General features: G+C 48.1%; 1 long non-coding RNA gene across 1 annotated transcript in view; it reads left to right on the top strand.

Moving 5' to 3' along the window:
• Positions 1–1,242: 1,242 nt before the first annotated feature.
• LOC141085346 (uncharacterized) overlaps positions 1,243–7,581 on the top strand; it is a 108,455-nt gene continuing 102,116 nt past the window's right edge. Inside the window, exon 1 of the long non-coding RNA XR_012231283.1 lies at positions 1,243–1,605. This is a non-coding gene — a long non-coding RNA (uncharacterized lncRNA). The remainder of the gene's footprint in view (positions 1,606–7,581) is intronic.

Here is a 7,581-nt window from a genome sequence, read left to right as displayed (position 1 = left end):
TTTAGAAGCGCTAGGGCAAAAGAAAAAGAAATAAATAGTTGAAGGCACAAACTTTTATTAAAATACTTTGCACTCCTCAATGCTTTTCGATAGCGACACAATATCTTCCTCAGGCGGTACCTTTGCAGTCCCATAGCTCATCGTAATGCACAATTCCTGCTGCTTTAGAAACAGAAATGGGCCTCCTTACCTCTTGGGCACCAATGACATGTTGGACCCAGCTCTAGGGAGACGTCGAGAGTTCAGAGAAAATGCCAGAGAGTTTGGGTTTAACAGAGACTCCAAAAGAGAGCTGGAACTGTGCCCTAAAGTAGTTTTTTTTAGGTTTTTAAAGATGCTGCTGTTAACTTGGCCTAAGAGTGAGCATCAAAGAGCAACCAGATCAGGAGCCAGGAATGCTAAGGCCTTAAACTGAGAGTGTCAGCGAGAGTGACCGGCGAGTCCAATATATTCAACTGCTGAGGTATGATGGCATGAGCTCAAACTAGGGTCTTAGCCACACATCCGAGTAAAAAAGACTGATTATTCTGATGAGAGTTTGGTTTTACCCCTCATACATGGAGAAGGTGGAGGTTTTTTATTTTTATTTTGTCAGTCCGCAAAAAAGAACTACAGATATCAGAATGTATTCCGAGTTTTTCATGGACTTGCATTGACAATTTTGAGCTGACACTTGCATCAAAGTCAGACATATCTCCCTGGCCCGCAAGGCATCATGGACATGTGAACGGCCCCTTAGCCCATCACAGGCATGAGCGCTATCCGTGAAAGCTATGTAGAGCACTCATACACTAATCTTGGATGGGTGACTGATCCCTAAAGAGGAGAGACTTTACATAATTAGGGCAAACGTTCTGCTATTTTCAATGCCCAAAGTAAAAAGTGCCTGTACATCGCAATGTCTTTATATAAAGCCACATTTAGGCTACTTTCACACATCAGGTTTTAGACGAAACCCGGATAAATTTTTTGGATATGTTCGGATGAAAATGGAGAATTTTGATTACTTGGTGGAGCGCATTCCACACCTCATAAGAAAATCGGACACCTATTGCCGCTTCTCTGTTTCACCCGCAGAGCGTCTGATGGTGACTTTAAGGTAAGCCACATTTATTGGATGTGCTCGCATCAGAGCACACTTTCACTGCAATCTTGTTGCAATCTTGTTAGAAATTTGTCAGGTCCAACCAGTGCCTGCTAACCATTCACGTGTTCTTACACGTGACCGTGACGTCACGCAGGGTCCTGCACTATCCAGGCATACCCTGTTGGTTTACTATCCAGACAAGCTGCCTAAATTACCGTCCTGCAAGGACGATTACGCGGCGGGTGGGCTATCTGTCATCGGCCGTGACAGAACCCACTGTGTCAGATTATCCATCGTTGCTCTTCAGACTTTGCTCCTGACAGCACGTTTACGTGCACTTTTCGCTGGAAGACAGCTTTGATCTCAGGATTTACGGCATCAGCAGTAACTACAAGTGATCGGAGACTCAGACATCTGTCTGCGGACTGGGACTTTTCAGCGCTATCATCATCATTGTAAAAAGGACCAAGTTACCTACATTTCTCACTCTTTTCAACCGCTACTATTCATGATCTCAGGTATGGCTCTATGCTTGTATTTATTAATGTCTATTTTGATGTGAACATTTAGCTCCTAAAACCACCAGCCCTGTCACTAGAGTTGAGCGAAACGGGTCGAAAAAATTCAAAAGTCGCCGACTTTTGGCAAAGTCGGGTTTCATGAAACGAAACCCGACCCTAGGATGAGGTCGGCCACGAGGTCGGCGACTTACGCGCCAAAGTCGCGTTTCAAAAGTTTGTTTTGCGCTCTTTTTCAGCCAATCAGGGTCCACGGACACTGTAGGCAACGTGATGACATAGGCACGGGTCACCACCATCTTTCAGAAGGGCATGCAAGTGATTGGCTTGCTTTGGTGGGCGTCACAGGGGGTATAAAAGGGCGTGCACGCCGACCGCCATCTTACTTCTGCCGATTTTAGTATAGGGAGAGGTTGCTGCTGATTCTGTAGGGAGAGCGTTAGGCAGGGAAGAAGACAAAAAAACTGCTTCTGCTGCTAGCGATTTGGCCTGCACAACACACCAGTCACTGTGTGTGCAGTGCAAGGGGAGGCTATATAGTAGTGTATCAGTGGTGTTGGTTGTTGGGCTGCCTTCTAAGGCTTCCTGACATTCCTGCATTGCTGTTTACCCACTGCTCCGCAAACTGCTTTTTTAAAAGCAATCCAATCTCCCTTATCCTCTAGTCACTTTTGTCACAGCTGTGCCATCGAGCCTGTCACATAGCGCTCAGATATCAGTGGGCCTCACACAATCCAAAAGTGTCCACTGTCCACAAGTGTGTGCAGAAATTCAAAATCTCCCTTATCCTCTAGTCACTTTTGTCACAGCTGTGCCATCGAGCCTGTCACATAGCGCTCAGATATCAGTGGGCCTCACACAATCCAAAAGTGTCCAGTGTCCACAAGTGTCTGCAGAAATTCAAAATCTCCCCTGTCCTATAGACACCTTGTACCTTGTTTTACATTACTATATAGTTTGTTGGATTTTGTCTACATTTCTACCAAAAATGAGGAAGGCTGGTGGAAGAGGCCGTGGAATTGGGCGGGGGTTGGCAGCTGGTAATGATGGTGTTGGTGGTGGATCTGATGGTAGTGGCAAGAGCAAAATAGGACCGAATGCAGGAGGTGCTGACCCTGCGTCATCGTCTGGCTACATAAGGCCTCGAACGCTTAGTTTTCTAGGAGTTGGCAAACCGCTTTTAAAGCCAGAGCATCAGGAAAAAGCTTTGTCTTACATTGCTGACTCAGCCTCCAGCTCTATCGCCTCCTCTTCTTCAGTTGTAAAAAGTAAAAGCACTGAGTCGTCATTGGAGGCTCATGTTCATGAACCACACCTTTCCTTGTGTCCTTCATCCCAACCAACATTGAAGGATGACGCAGGCCATACTACTGATTACTCCATGGAGCTGTTTTCACATACCATGCCTGGATTATCAAGTGAAATGGTGAATTACCCAGGCCAAGATGAATCTGACATGGAGTGCACTGATGCACAGCCGCTGATGGATGATTCTGCTGGTACATTCACTCAGAGCACTACATTGTCCTCGCAGTGTACAGAGCCAGATTCTGACCCTGATGAGACTCAGGTGCCCCTTCCCGCACACTATACCACCATACACGGTGACACAGAGGAAGGTGCACATGACATAGAAGAGGAGGTGATGGATGACCCAGTTGTTGACCCAGATTGGCATCCATTGGGGGAAGAGGGTGCTGCTTCCAATAGCTCAGATGAGGAGCATCCACAGCAGACATCGACATCGCAACAGCTGTTATCTGGCAGGCCCGGAGCACTCCAAAGACAGGTTCCAAACATCAAAAGAGTTGCTGGACAGCTTGTCCAGAGGGTCAAAAGATCACAGCGTGCTAGGCCGCAAAATGTCTGCCAAAGTAGGAAGAGTGCAGTGTGGCACTTTTTTGACCAAAATCCTCATGATCAGGCCAAGGTTATCTGTAAGAAGTGCGCAAAGACCTTTAGCCGAGGGAAAAATCTGAAAAATTTGAATACCAGTTGCATGCTTAGACATTTAACCAGCATGCACTTGCAAGCGTGGACACAACACCAAACCTCAAGTGCCACATGTGCAACTGATCACAACGAAGGTAGTCAGCAACGCTACATTGTTTCCCCCACTGTAAGCCCACCGGTTAGCACAGCAGCAAATGTTGAGGTGTCGTTGCAAGACCACAGCAGTCAGGGAATCCCACTGTTATATCAACAAAAGACTGATTCTAGGCCATCAGAAAGAACACCAACTCCATCACCATCATCAACCCTCTCTCAGTCCGCCCTGTCCACCGCTACTTCCACCATATGCAGCTCTCAAGTCCAGCTCACCCTCCCAGACACTATGAGTAGGTCAAGAAAGTACTCAGTCTCTCATCCGCGTACACTGGGTTTGAACGCCCACATTGCCAAACTAATCTCGTTTGAGATGATGCCCTTTCGGTTGGTGGAAAGCACAGCTTTCCGCAAACTCATGGCCTATGCAGTACCACGCTATGACCTACCCAGTCGCCACTTCTTCTCTCGCAAAGCCATCCCAGCCCTCCACCATCATGTGAAAGACCGCATTGTCCATGCACACAGTCAGTGAGCGGAAAGGTGCACCTCACAACTGATGCATGGTCCAGTCGGCATGGCCAGGGCCGTTACGTGTCCATCACTGAGCACTGGGTTAATGTGGTGGATGCAGGGTCCACAGGGGACAGCGGTGGTGGGACAGTGCTGCCTAGCCCACGGTATAGGAAACAGTTGGCTGTAGGCGTTCGACCCTCCTCCTCCTCCTCCTCCTCCAGAAGCGAAAGCTCGTCCACAAAGCGCAGTCGTACGAGCACTCCATCTGCAGCTGCCACTGTTGCACACGATGTGTCCCCCTATCGAGCAGCTAGTGGAAAGCTTCAGCAGGCTGTGTTGCAGATGATGTGTTTGGGCGACAGACACACCGCCGAGGTGCTGGCCGAGTACTAGAAGCGACAAACTGAGTCATGGCTGGGCAGTGTACATCTTGAGGCAGGCAAGGTAGTTAGTGATAACGGCCGTAATTTTGTGGCAGCCATAGCCCTTTCAAAACTCAGCCACATACCTTGCTTGGCTCACACCTTGAACCTGGTGGTGCAGTGTTTCCTCAAAAATTATCCGGAGTTAACAGCCCTGCTCCAGAAGGTGCGAAGACTGTGCGCGCACATCCGCCGGTCGCCTGTACACTCCGTTCGTATGCAGAAGCTGCAGCGATTGCTCCACCTTCCCAACCACCGCCTCATTATCGACATTGCAACAAGGTGGAACTCCACCCTGCACATGGTGGAGCGGCTGTGCGAGCAGAGGCAGGCCATAATGCATTTGTGGGAGGATACACGGCCAGGCACTTTGAGAGCAGACATGGAGTTGACAGGTGTGCAGTGGTCGAAGCTGAAAGACCTTTGTAAAGTCCTTCAGTGTTTTGAGGAATGCACACGGCTGGTAAGCGCAGACGACGCCATCCTAAGCATGAGCATCCCACTTATGCGTCTGCTCATGCAAACTTTGACGCACCTTAAGGAGCAGGCGTCTGCAGCCAATGTTGATGAGGAGGAAGAGGAGGAGGGAATCCTTGATGACATTCAGCCATTGTCTGCTCAGGGACCTCTCCTGGACGAGGTGGAGGAAGAAGAGGAGGAGGATGATGATGGGGATGATTACTTAGGGGAGGAGGATGCATCTCGTGGGGCAAGTGAAAATGTTGGCGTGGCAAGGTCTGGTACAGGGTTTGTGCGTGACTGGAGGGATGTGGATTTGCCAGAAAGTGCTCCTCCACCCAGCACTCGCAGTGCATCATTGACACCGGGAACATTGGCCCACATGTCAGATTATGCCTTGCGGATCCTAAAAAGGGACCCCCGCATTGCCAAAATGATGAACGATGACGACTACTGGTTGGCCAGCATCCTGGATCCACGCTATAAAGGCAAATTACAAAACATCATGCCACAGGAGAACCTTGACCTAATATTGGCTAATAAACAAGCAACTCTGGTAAATCGGTTGCTTGAGGCATTCCCAGCACACAGCAGCGGTGATGGTTCTCACACGAGCCGTACGGGCCGGGGGCAGCTTGGCAGAGGTGTTCGTGGTGCACACAGCAGAAGTGGCGTTGGAGACAGGGGTTTCATGACAATGTTGTGGACTGATTTTTCAAATACCGCTCACACAACTGGTAATACTGCATCGATGGAAAGTGACAGGAGACAGCAGTTGTCAACTATGGTTACAAACTACTTTTCCTCCCATATCGATGTTCTCCCACACAGGTCATTCCCCTTTGACTATTGGGCCGCTAAACTGGACACCTGGCCTGAATTGGCCCAATATGCCTTACAGGAGCTCGCTTGCCCAGCTGCAAGTGTGCTATCAGAAAGAGTCTTCAGTGCAGCTGGATCAATCCTGACAGAAAAAAGGACCCGTCTGTCAACCCAAAATGTGGATGATCTAACCTTCATTAAAATGAACCACGCATGGGTTTCCAAGGATTTTGTCCCACCTTCCCCTGATGACACATAGGGTGACAGAAAAATGGCTTGCTTTGGTCCACCTCTTCCTGGTACTTCACCTATTTCGCCTTTTGCATCAGCTGAATGTCCAACATCAACATATGCCACTTTCTAAAACTCCCTAACTGTGCTGCCTCCCCCCCCACGGGGACATATATTTTGAATGTGTACGCTATCCATACATGTTATCCGGGGATATGGTACCCTTTCTAACCTTTGTGCAATCACGTGCAATCCATACTGGGCCTAACACCGTCTGAGCCTGCCTCATGCTGTATAGACATATATTTTGAATGTGTACGCTATCCATACATGTTATCCAGGGATACGGTACCCTTTCTAACCTTTGTGCAATCACGTGCAATCCATACTGGGCCTAACACCGTCTGAGCCTGCCTCATGCTGTATAGACATATATTTTGAATGTGTACGCTATCCATACATGTTATCCAGGGATACGGTACCCTTTCTAACCTTTGTGCAATCACGTGCAATCCATACTGGGCCTAACACCGTCTGAGCCTGCCTCCTGAGACATATATTTTGAATGTGTACGCTATCCATACATGTTATCCGGGGATACGGTACCCTTTCTAACCTTTGTGCAATCACGTGCAATCCATACTGGGCCTAACACCGTCTGAGCCTGCCTCATGCTGTATAGACATATATTTTGAATGTGTACGCTATCCATACATGTTATCCAGGGATACGGTACCCTTTCTAACCTTTGTGCAATCACGTGCAATCCATACTGGGCCTAACACCGTCTGAACATGCCTCCTGAGACATATATTTTGAATGTGTACGCTATCCATACATGTTATCCGGGGATACGGTACCCTTTCTAACCTTTGTGCAATCACGTGCAATCCATACTGGGCCTAACACCGTCTGAGCCTGCCTCATGCTGTATAGACATATATTTTGAATGTGTACGCTATCCATACATGTTATCCAGGGATACGGTACCCTTTCTAACCTTTGTGCAATCACGTGCAATCCATACTGGGCCTAACACCGTCTGAACATGCCTCCTGAGACATATATTTTGAATGTGTACGCTATCCATACATGTTATCCGGGGATACGGTACCCTTTCTAACCTTTGTGCAATCACGTGCAATCCATACTGGGCCTAACACCGTCTGAGCCTGCCTCATGCTGTATAGACATATATTTTGAATGTGTACGCTATCCATACATGTTATCCAGGGATACGGTACCCCTTCTAACCTTTGTGCAATCACGTGCAATCCATACTGGGCCTAACACCGTCTGAGCCTGCCTCATGCTGTATAGACATATATTTTGAATGTGTACGCTATCCATACATGTTATCCAGGGATACGGTACCCTTTCTAACCTTTGTGCAATCACGTGCAATCCATACTGGGCCTAACACCGTCTGAGCCTGCCTCATGCTGTATAGACATATATTTTGAATGTGTACGCTATCCAT

This window comes from Dendrobates tinctorius, unplaced genomic scaffold (genome assembly GCF_039654945.1).
Source record: "Dendrobates tinctorius isolate UK_male_01 unplaced genomic scaffold, ASM3965494v1 ptg000028l, whole genome shotgun sequence".
NCBI lineage: Eukaryota > Metazoa > Chordata > Amphibia > Anura > Dendrobatidae > Dendrobates > Dendrobates tinctorius.
This window is presented reverse-complemented; position numbering and strand designations above follow the sequence as displayed.